A 10146-nucleotide genomic window follows, 5' to 3' on the forward strand; every position below is an offset into this window, starting at 1 on the left:
CTGGATCGGGCCGAATGACCTTGGCAGAATCGTGCGTTATATCGCTAGTAGTTCAAATATTCACGAGATAAACCTTCCACGGATGCCCGGCATTTTATGGTATTCCTTATTTATTTGAATACAAGATCGAGATATTTATACTTTAAAAGTAATATTTGGAAGATTATGAAATTTGCAGATTTACCCCACTATCGATGTGCACTTCATATATGTTATGAATTATATATTATTTCATTGAAACTCTAGTAAGTGTCGATGTCGACCCCTCATCACTACTTTTCCGGGGTTAGGCTAGATACTTACTGGGTACGCGTTGATTTACGTACTCATGCTGCACTTCTGCACTAAATGTGCAGGATCTGACAGGTTCATTTGGTGATCATCTTGGCACGTAGGTGTATCTGTTGAGGAGACTTTATGTGAGCTGCAATCCAGGCTACGCATCGTAGTCCACCGAGTCTCCATTGTACTATTTATTTTATCTTGTCTTATTTACATTCAGAACATATGATGTATTATTATTGTACTCCTTAGAAATGCTCATGCACTTGTGACACCGAGTTTTGGGGGTTCCTACGGGTTGTTCATTATTGTAGTTCGTGTAAATATTATCATTTACCCTATAATTCTATTTCATACTATTTAATTAATGAAAATTATGATTTCAAAATACTAAAATGAGTAATTAAGTTGATCAATCACTGTTGGCTTGCCTGACGGCAGCGTTAGACGCCATCACGACTTTTAGTGGATTTTGGGTTGTGACACTATGCATTTGCAATCTTCAATTCAAGAAGCAAATGATTCCCATCAAGGAGAGGATTGCAATAAAGATTGCAGTGGTATTAATTATTACTCCCTCCGTTTTAATTTATGTGAACCTATTTTCTTTTTAGTCTGTGCCAAAAAGAATGACCTCTTTCCCTATTTGGAAATAATTTACTCTTATGTAATGATTTATAGCCACACAAAATACATGTGACTCATTTTACAGCACAAGTTTAAATATCTTCTCTATTTTTTTAACTCCGTGCCCAGTCAAATGGGTTCATATATATTAAAACGGAGGGAGTATAAGATAATTGTAGAAAAAAACAATAGCTTTCATATAATTTTCAATTTTCCAACATATCTAATGCAAGTAACATACAATGTTATTCTTTTATTTTTAACTTTGTAGGTGAACCAGTCGACTTCATCAATGTAGCTGACTCGAACAATGATTCCAAGTCTAGAAAAAGGGCAATAACACTTTGTCATGACCCAAATTAACCCTTTGTAAGGTGTCGTGACGGCACCTAGTCTTTACGACTAGGTAAGCCTAATATTACGAAAAATATAAAGAAAATACAACATTTTAAAGATAAACAGCACATTGTGAATAACCAAAAGTAGTACCACTCGATATATACAAAATAATTTTCCAAGACCCGGAATATCACTAAGTCACAAGCTGCTATAATCTATGTAGCTCTAAACAAAAGTCTAAAGATAATAAAGAAAGTCTCCAGGCGAGGGAGTAGAAGGGAACTCTGAGGATCTGCGGACGCAAGCAGAAGTACCTTGAAGTCTCCTAGAATCAGCAGCACGCACTAACCCCGAGGCTGATAGCTCGCACCTGGATCTGCACATGAAAACATGTACAAGAAAGGGCATGAGTACACCACAATGGTACCCAGTAAATGCCAAGCCTAACCTCGGTCGAGTAGTGACGAGGTCAGGTCAAGGCCCTACCGGAGTAAATATAATAAATTAAACAGTAAAAGATATAAGTAAAGTTTACGGTAATACAGTTAAAGAAATTCTCAAAAATTTAACAGTTAAGGGAGCCCTCGGCTCAGAACAAGGTAAACACAATGGGGAATCTCCCGGGATACCGTCCCGAAGTTCCGAATAATTATGCAGTACTGGGGGATCTCCCGAAATACGTCTGTAGTCCCAAAAGTAAATGTGCAGTGCTGGGGGATCTCCCGAAATACATTTGTAGTCCCAAAATAAATATGCAAGGCAGGAAAATCTCCCAGAATACGTCCGTAGTCTCAATTTAAATATGCAAGGCAGGGGGATCTCCCGGAACACGTCTGTAGTCCCAATTTAAATATGCAACGCAAGATAATATGACAGGTATGGCATCGAGTTATACAATTTAGACTAACACAGATAAGGAAAATAGGGGTCTAACTAAGCATGGCGCACAGAATGGCAAATAGGCAGTTAAAATACATAAGCATGCTTCCCTAATCTAAACTAAACAATTTAAACGTATTAGTGCAATTTAATAAGGAAAAACAATTTTATGACTTAGAAAGGAAAACAAGATTTTTTTTATAAATGCCCGTGTACGTCGCCTCACGTACACGGCGCCCACACATCAATTAATATCAAACATCCTAAGGGGAAGTTCCCCAACACAAGGTTAGGCAAGCCACTTACCTACCGCTCAAATTAACTTGATATCATATTCTTGCCACAAGTATCCGACTCCAAATGTCCCGAATCTATTCAAATTAATTGCATAATGTAAATATAACTACAAGTAACTAATTTAACTAATTAATTCGAAGCTAAAGCGTAAAATTAGAAAAAACGCCCAAAACGTCTCCTCGGGCCCACATCTCGGAATCTGGTAAAAATCACAAATTATGAACACCCATTCACTCACGAGTTCACTCGTCCAAAAATTATCCAATTCCGACACCTAGAACTCGATCAAAACCCAAAAATTCAATTGGGGAATTTTCACCCCAAATTCCCACTCTTTCACTCAAATCCCTTGATTAAATGAGGAAACATTGCTATAGATTAATGAAATATACACGAATTAGAGTTAAGAATTGTTACCCACTGATTTCCTCTTCAAAACCCTTGCAAAATCGCCTTCTCCCGAGCTAAAATTTGAATTGGTAAAAAATAAGGAATAAACCCTCGAATCTGCCTCTTTAACCCAGCGATTTCCACACCTGCAGACCTAGGACCGCACCTGCGGTCACGCACCTGCGGACAAACCCATCGCAGGTGCGAAGTCCACTTACTTTTGCTGCGTCTGCACCTGCGACCCCTGGGCCGCATCTGCGGTTCCGCTTCTGCGGACAACCAGCCGCACCTGCGAGCCCAGCTTGGCAAGCCCATTTCTGCATCTGCAAGCTTCCCATGCGCACCTGCGAGTCTGCACCTACGGACCTCCCCTCCGTAGGTGCGAAACACCATAACCAGCAATGCACAAGATTTTTTTTCCTAAGTCTCGTTTCCTTCCGTTAAGCATCTGAAACACCCTCGAGGCCCTCGGGACTTCAACCAAACTTACCAACCCTTCCTAAAACATCATTCAAACTTAGTCGAGCCTTCAAACCACATCGAACAACACCAAATACATGAATTAAGCACGGATTCAAGCCTAAGAACTTAGAAATTTTCAAATTCTAACGACGCCGAACCACGTCAAATCTAGTCCGAATGACCTTAAATTTTACACACAGGTCACAAATGACACTACGAACCTACAGCCACTTCCGGAAATCCATTTCGAGCTCGATATCAAAAATTCTACTATCGGCCAAAATTGCCAAAAATCTAACTTTCGCCAATTCAAGCCTAAATCTACTACACACCTCCAAAACACATTCCGGACACGCTCCTAAGCTCAAAATTACTCAACGGAGCTAACGAAATTGACAGAATTCCATTCCGTATCCGTCTTCATACAGTTCCGACTACGGTCTAATTTCTAAGGCTTAAACTCACAACTAGGGACTAAGTGTCCCAAAACTCCCCGAATTCCATAACCAATCACTCCGGTAAATCCCAAAAGCAGAAACAAATGTAGGGAAAGCAAATATTAGGGGATTGGGTCTCTAATTCTCAAAACGACCGGCCGAGTCATTACACACTTGATGATTTTGAGCTGCCCGAGAACTTCTCACAAATAGTTAAGTTCAGCGAGGTTAATGAAGATGAAACACCCCCTGTACACCAAGGAAGAACAAGGGTTCCTAGAAAGCATGCCAGATCCCTCTTTCTCCCTTATTTCAGTTCTGGTGGAAGCACTTCTGTTGGCCTTCATCTAATTTTCACATCAAGCATCCATTTACTGGGGTTATTGGGGAAGATGTTGATCCTGCTTTGTTGGAAGAATTCAATAAGTGGTTATGTTTAGGTACCGACACGATTTCAAAGAGGCTAGATTCTACACTTTTTTTCATATTATCGAGGGCATAGAATTTATGGATTTCCAATTGCACCTACATTTTAATTGTACTTACTATGTCTTTAAATAGGAAGAAGACGCCTTATACTGTAAAAGATAACCAGTTCAACCTGTGGTTTGATCTTGGAGTGGAGAAAGTTGATAAAAAGGACTGGTTTTATACTTTGGCACATCCTGAACAACACGGTACACTCATACCCCGACATATAATTATAAGATGAAGTATTATGTTATTTTAGATATATGTAGATATTTTGTTTAAAAATTGTAGTTAAATTGTCTATTTTAGTGAGAAATTATGTAAAAAAAAAATTTGCAGCACATTGATGTTATTTTATTCTATTTGAGGAAGAGAGGAAAGTATGATCCTGAAAACATAACACGGTTTACAACCACTGACTGTATGTTCAAGACTATAATAAAATAGATTTATGAGAAGTACATTAATGCCCCTACTGATATGAAGCTTACTGTTGTCAAACCCTAGGATGTTGTATCAGAATACATATTGGGGTACTGATTACTTGCAAATGTTGCATGAGACAAAGTTGATTTTGTGATTATTCTCATAAACATTGTTAAGAAATTTCATTGGCTGTTGGCTGTGTTTGACATTACCGATAGGGTTTTATATGTTTATGATTCTATGGTCTCTTCACGTAATTACAAACTTGTTGCATCTGTTGTCGACAAGTTTGCTATTATGATCCCCCTCTACTTGTCATCCACCATTTTTATGGCAAGCATCCACACATCAACTACAACAACGCAAAGGCTACATTGAAAAATATGTTACTGACCCTCTTGATATTCAGTGGTTGGTCGGTGAGATACCCTAGCAAAAAGAGGGATCACTGTATGTGCTGCTTTTCCTTCAATTTAACCAATTGAATTTTATATTGAATGCTAAAGCTTTTCCCCTAATATTTATTGCAGTGATTGTTGTGTATACGTGGCGGCATTTGCAGAATATGTCAGCATTGGACAGCTCTCGATTTCAAAGGAAGACCTTTATGATATTGATCAACACCGTAGACGCTATGGAACGCTCCTTTTATCAAGACCCAAAGTCCAACTAGTCGTGATGGCACCTAACCCAACCTGTTAGGTAAGCCCAAAAGAAACAATCCTATTCAAATGAGATTTAACTGAGAAAATAAATGATGAAATAACTAAGCTTTTATACAAAATTTCAAAGACTAGTAGTGCAAATCATAAGCTTTTAAGATTTAGAGTTTATAAATCTTGTAAGAAATAAATACATCATCTGTTTGAAATATACATGAATAGATAATGCAGGTATGTCTTTAATGCCAGCTCCCGCCATACACAGCAACATCAGCATCCAAAATCTGCACGCAAGATGCAGAAATGTAGTATGAGTACAACCGGCCCCATGTACTCAATAAGTAACAAACCTAACCTTAGGTTGAAAGCAGTAACGAGCCTGGACAACGGTCAGGGTCCAACACCAATATCCAACATCAACTCATAACAATATAATAAGAGTAGTACACGAAATAACTCAAAGATATGATGCTCAGCTCGTTCAGAGTTACAAAAAATAGGCATGTTTTTCAAGTATAACAGTAAAACCCAAATCTTTAACCAAAATCGCCAAAATATGAGTATATCAGAAAAACTGTGATTTTTTCCAAAAGCTTTCAATAACAGATAAGATATTTCCTTATCAGATAACATGAGGAAAGTACACCTCTATGCTTACATGTCAAGTCATCAATTATCATATGCCATCTAGCATAAGGAATATACGTCTCAATGCCTACATGTCAAATGTACATATCAGATCATGAATGTCACAATACAGTATAACATGAGAAAAATGCATCTTTATGCCTACATGCCAAGTATGCATGTCAAATAAATGATTTTACGATGATATTCTCAGGTACTCTCACCCTCAACATACTCAAGTTGTCTGCCTCAAATGCCCACTTCATCACACACACACACACAAACAAAATCACTCAGCACTGTATGGGTGCTTGGCTCATAAGCCCCTCATCAAAGCACGTGTATATATATATATATATATATATATATATATATATATATCATCGTGCCTGCGCTCACTACTGGTATGTCAGACTCCGGAGGGGCAGATCCTGCCCAAGCACTAATATAAGCCAATCTGGACTGTTGTGGTGTACAACCCGATCACATAATTATAAGGCCTTATGCGGCGTGCAGCTCGATCCATATAATAATAATATATATAAAGCCAATATGGCATGCTGCGACGTGCCACCTGATCCCGTCATGAATAAAATAATCCTGATGCGGCGTGCAACCCGATCCCATCATTATCACTCACAATCTGGCTCTCAGGCCCCAACTCAGTTATCAATCTCTCCAGTCTCTCGGGCTCACAAATCTCATGTCAATCAGTCCAAACAATGATAACACGTTATGACAACGAATGATAATAGAGACTGAGATATGATATGCAAATGAATGACTATGACTGAGTATGTAACTGCAAATTTTAAGCAAATAACTCAACAACAGAAATGACCTCAGTGGGTCTCAACAGAATAAGCATATATCCTAATGTCACGACCCCATTTTTCCCTCCGTAGGACGTCGTGATGGCACCTAGTCTCTAAGACTAGGTAAGCCTAACAAATTTGCGGAATCAATGAATAATAAACTAAACTCCAATCTCAACATATGATATATAAATATAAAACTGCCATTCAATAATTACAACTCCCAAAACCCGGTGGAAACAAGTCACAAGCTTCTAAGAGCAAATACTAGGTATCTCTATATATCAGAGTCTAAAAAATAAGGAAAAAACAACATAGTAAGAATAGAGGGGGACTCTGAGGTCTGCGGACGCTGGCAGATGTACTTTGAAGTCTTCACGTGCGGTCCAACTCACTGGTATCTGGTCTGGTGGGAAGAACCTGGATTTGCATAAAAAGATGTGCAGAAGTATAGTATGAGTACACCATAACGGTACCCAGTAAGTGCCAAGCCTAACCTCAGTAGAGTAGTGACGAGGTCAGGTCAGGGCCCTACTGGTTTAAAAGAAAAGTAAGGCACAAGATATAATAATATTTTGAAATGACTGAGAATTTAAACAATAAGAAGTTTCAGAAAAATATATCAGCACAATAAATAGAAGTAAACAACAGGGGCGTTCCCAAGGTACCGCCTCGTAGTCCCAAATATAAATATGCACGACATGGGGGATCTCCCGAGTAACCGCCTCGTAGTCCCAAAGTAAATATGCAGTACAAGGGGATCTCCCGAGGAACCGCCTCGTAGTCCCAAAGTAAATATGCAATACCTGGGGATCTCCCGAGTAAACGCCTCGTAGTCCCAAAGTAAATATGGAGTACATGGGGATCTCCCGAGTAAACGCCTCGTAGTCCCAAAGTAAATATACAGTACAGGGGGATCTCCCGAGGAACCGCATCGTAGTCCCAAAGTAAATATGCAGCAGATAATCGAAGGAATAATGAATTTATGGCAAGAAAACTTACAGTTAAATTTTTTAATTTAAAACAAGGGAAGCAGGTAATTCAACTAAGCATGTTGAACAAATTTACAAGTAAGGGTTAAGGCACGTAGACATGCGATACTAGGCTAAACACAATCACTACATATGCTAAGGTAACACAATTAAGGAATCTAAAAGAAGACAACTCAGCAAGAACCGAAATTTCCATGATTAGCCCGTGTACGCACTCGTCACCTCGCGTACACAATGCTCACATATCACAAAGTGTTACGAAAGTACCAAATCCTCAGGGGATCCCCCCCTCCCCCACAAAGTTAGACAAGTCACTTACCTCGAATCTCGCTCAATCAATCAATAAGGATGCCTTTCGCTCGACTTTCCGACTCTGAACGGCCCAAATCTAGTCAAAAGCAATTACATATCAAGAATATAACTACAAAAACTAATTTAAATAATAAATCTACGACTTTAGCAAAGAATCAAAAAATCGCCCCAAAAAGTCTACCCAGGCCCACATATCAGAATCGGGTGAAAGTCACAAATTACGAATACCCATTCGACCACGAGTTCACCCATACCAAAATTATTAAAATCCGATACCAAGTCGCCACTCAAATCCTTAAATTGAACTCTCAAAATCCCTAGCCTCAAACTCCAAAATTTCACTATAAACACACACAATCTAGGTGGGAAATTCAATGGGGAAACAAGGTTATTGATAAAAAAAAAATAAGTACAAGAGACTTACCTCAAGAAATCCCTCGAAAATGCTGTAAAAAATCGCCAAACTCGAGCTCAAAATGTCCAATAATGATAAAAATCACGAACCCTTGCTTTTAAGTGTTCTGCCTAGCATTCTCGCTTCTACGACACTATTTTTGCGGTCCGACCCTCGCATCTGCGGAGGCCACTAAGATGCCCAACTGCTTCTGCGGGTGCTTTTCTGCGCAACAAAACCCGCTTCTGCGGACCAGCCTCAAACTCCCGCGTCCGCTTCGCATACGCTCAACCCAGCCCGCACCTGCGATCAAAGCTCCGCAGGTGCAGTTACACCAGCACAATCCTATTTCAGCCATGCACCAAGTCCCTTTTTCGATCTGTTCGCCATCTGGAATCCACCCGAGTCCCCCGGGACCTCAACAAAACATACCAACAAGTCCTAAAACATAATACGAACTTAGTCGAGCCTTTAAATCACATCAAACAATGCTAAAAACACAAATCACTCATCAATTCAAGCTTAATGAACTTTAAAACTTCAACTTCTACATCTGATGCCAAAACCTATCAAATCAAGTCCGATTGACCTCAAATTTTGTACACAAGTCATAATTGACATTACGGACCTACTATAACTTCCGGAATTAGAATCCAACCCTGATATCAAAAAGTTCATTCCCGGTCAAACATTCCAAAAATCATCCAATTTTCCAACTTTTGCCAAGTGACGCTAAAATAACCTACGGACCTCCAATTCAACATCCGAACATGCTCCTAAGACCAAAATCACCCTACGGACCTATAGAAACCGTAAAAACTCCATTCCGGAATCGTCTTCACACAGTTCGAACTACGGTCGATTCCTACGACTTAAACTTCCATTTCAAGGACTATGTGTCCCATTTCACTCCGAAACTAAAAACAAAACTTCCTGACTAATCACAAGACCCAAAAATGAAGCATAGGAAGCAATAATTAGGGGTTTGGGGCTAATACTCTCAAAACGACCGGCTGGGTCGTTACACCTAAACATGGTTTCTAACATGGAACACGGCTCAATTACTCTATCACATGGAAATTTTATGGATAAAGATAAGATTAGGTAACTACACAGTACCACAGAATTAATCGAGTTACAATTCACACGTTACATGCCTACACGCCCGTCACCTAGCATGTGCATCACCTCAATACCAAACACATAACACGTATATTTAGAGATTTATACCCTCAACACCACGTTTAGAAGTGCTACTTACCTCGAACAAGCCGACACCAATACCGAACAAGCCAAACAATACTCCAGAAATGCCATCCTGCGCGTACCGACCTCCGAACTGCTCGAAACTAGCCAAAAGCAACTCAAGAACATCAAATAATGCCAAAGGAAACAAACCCAATCGATAAAGGTGGAATCTTTAATCAAAAGCCCAAAGTCAACCAAAAAGTCAAACACGGGTCTGCACCTCAGAACCCGACAAAACTCACAAAATTCGACAACTCATTCAATTACACGTCCAACCATACTAGTTTCACTTAAATCCGACTCTGAATCGATGCTCAAAACTCGAAAATTCACTTTATGAAATTTTAGACAAAAACCCCCAATTTCTCTTTTGCAATCATCAACGAAATGCCAAAAATGAGGATAGATTCATGAAATATAATCAAAACCAAGTAGAGAACACATACCCCAATCCATATGGTGAAAATCACCTTAAAAATCATCTCA

Source organism: Nicotiana tomentosiformis, chromosome 10 (assembly GCF_000390325.3).
Source record: "Nicotiana tomentosiformis chromosome 10, ASM39032v3, whole genome shotgun sequence".
NCBI classification, from domain to species: domain Eukaryota; kingdom Viridiplantae; phylum Streptophyta; class Magnoliopsida; order Solanales; family Solanaceae; genus Nicotiana; species Nicotiana tomentosiformis.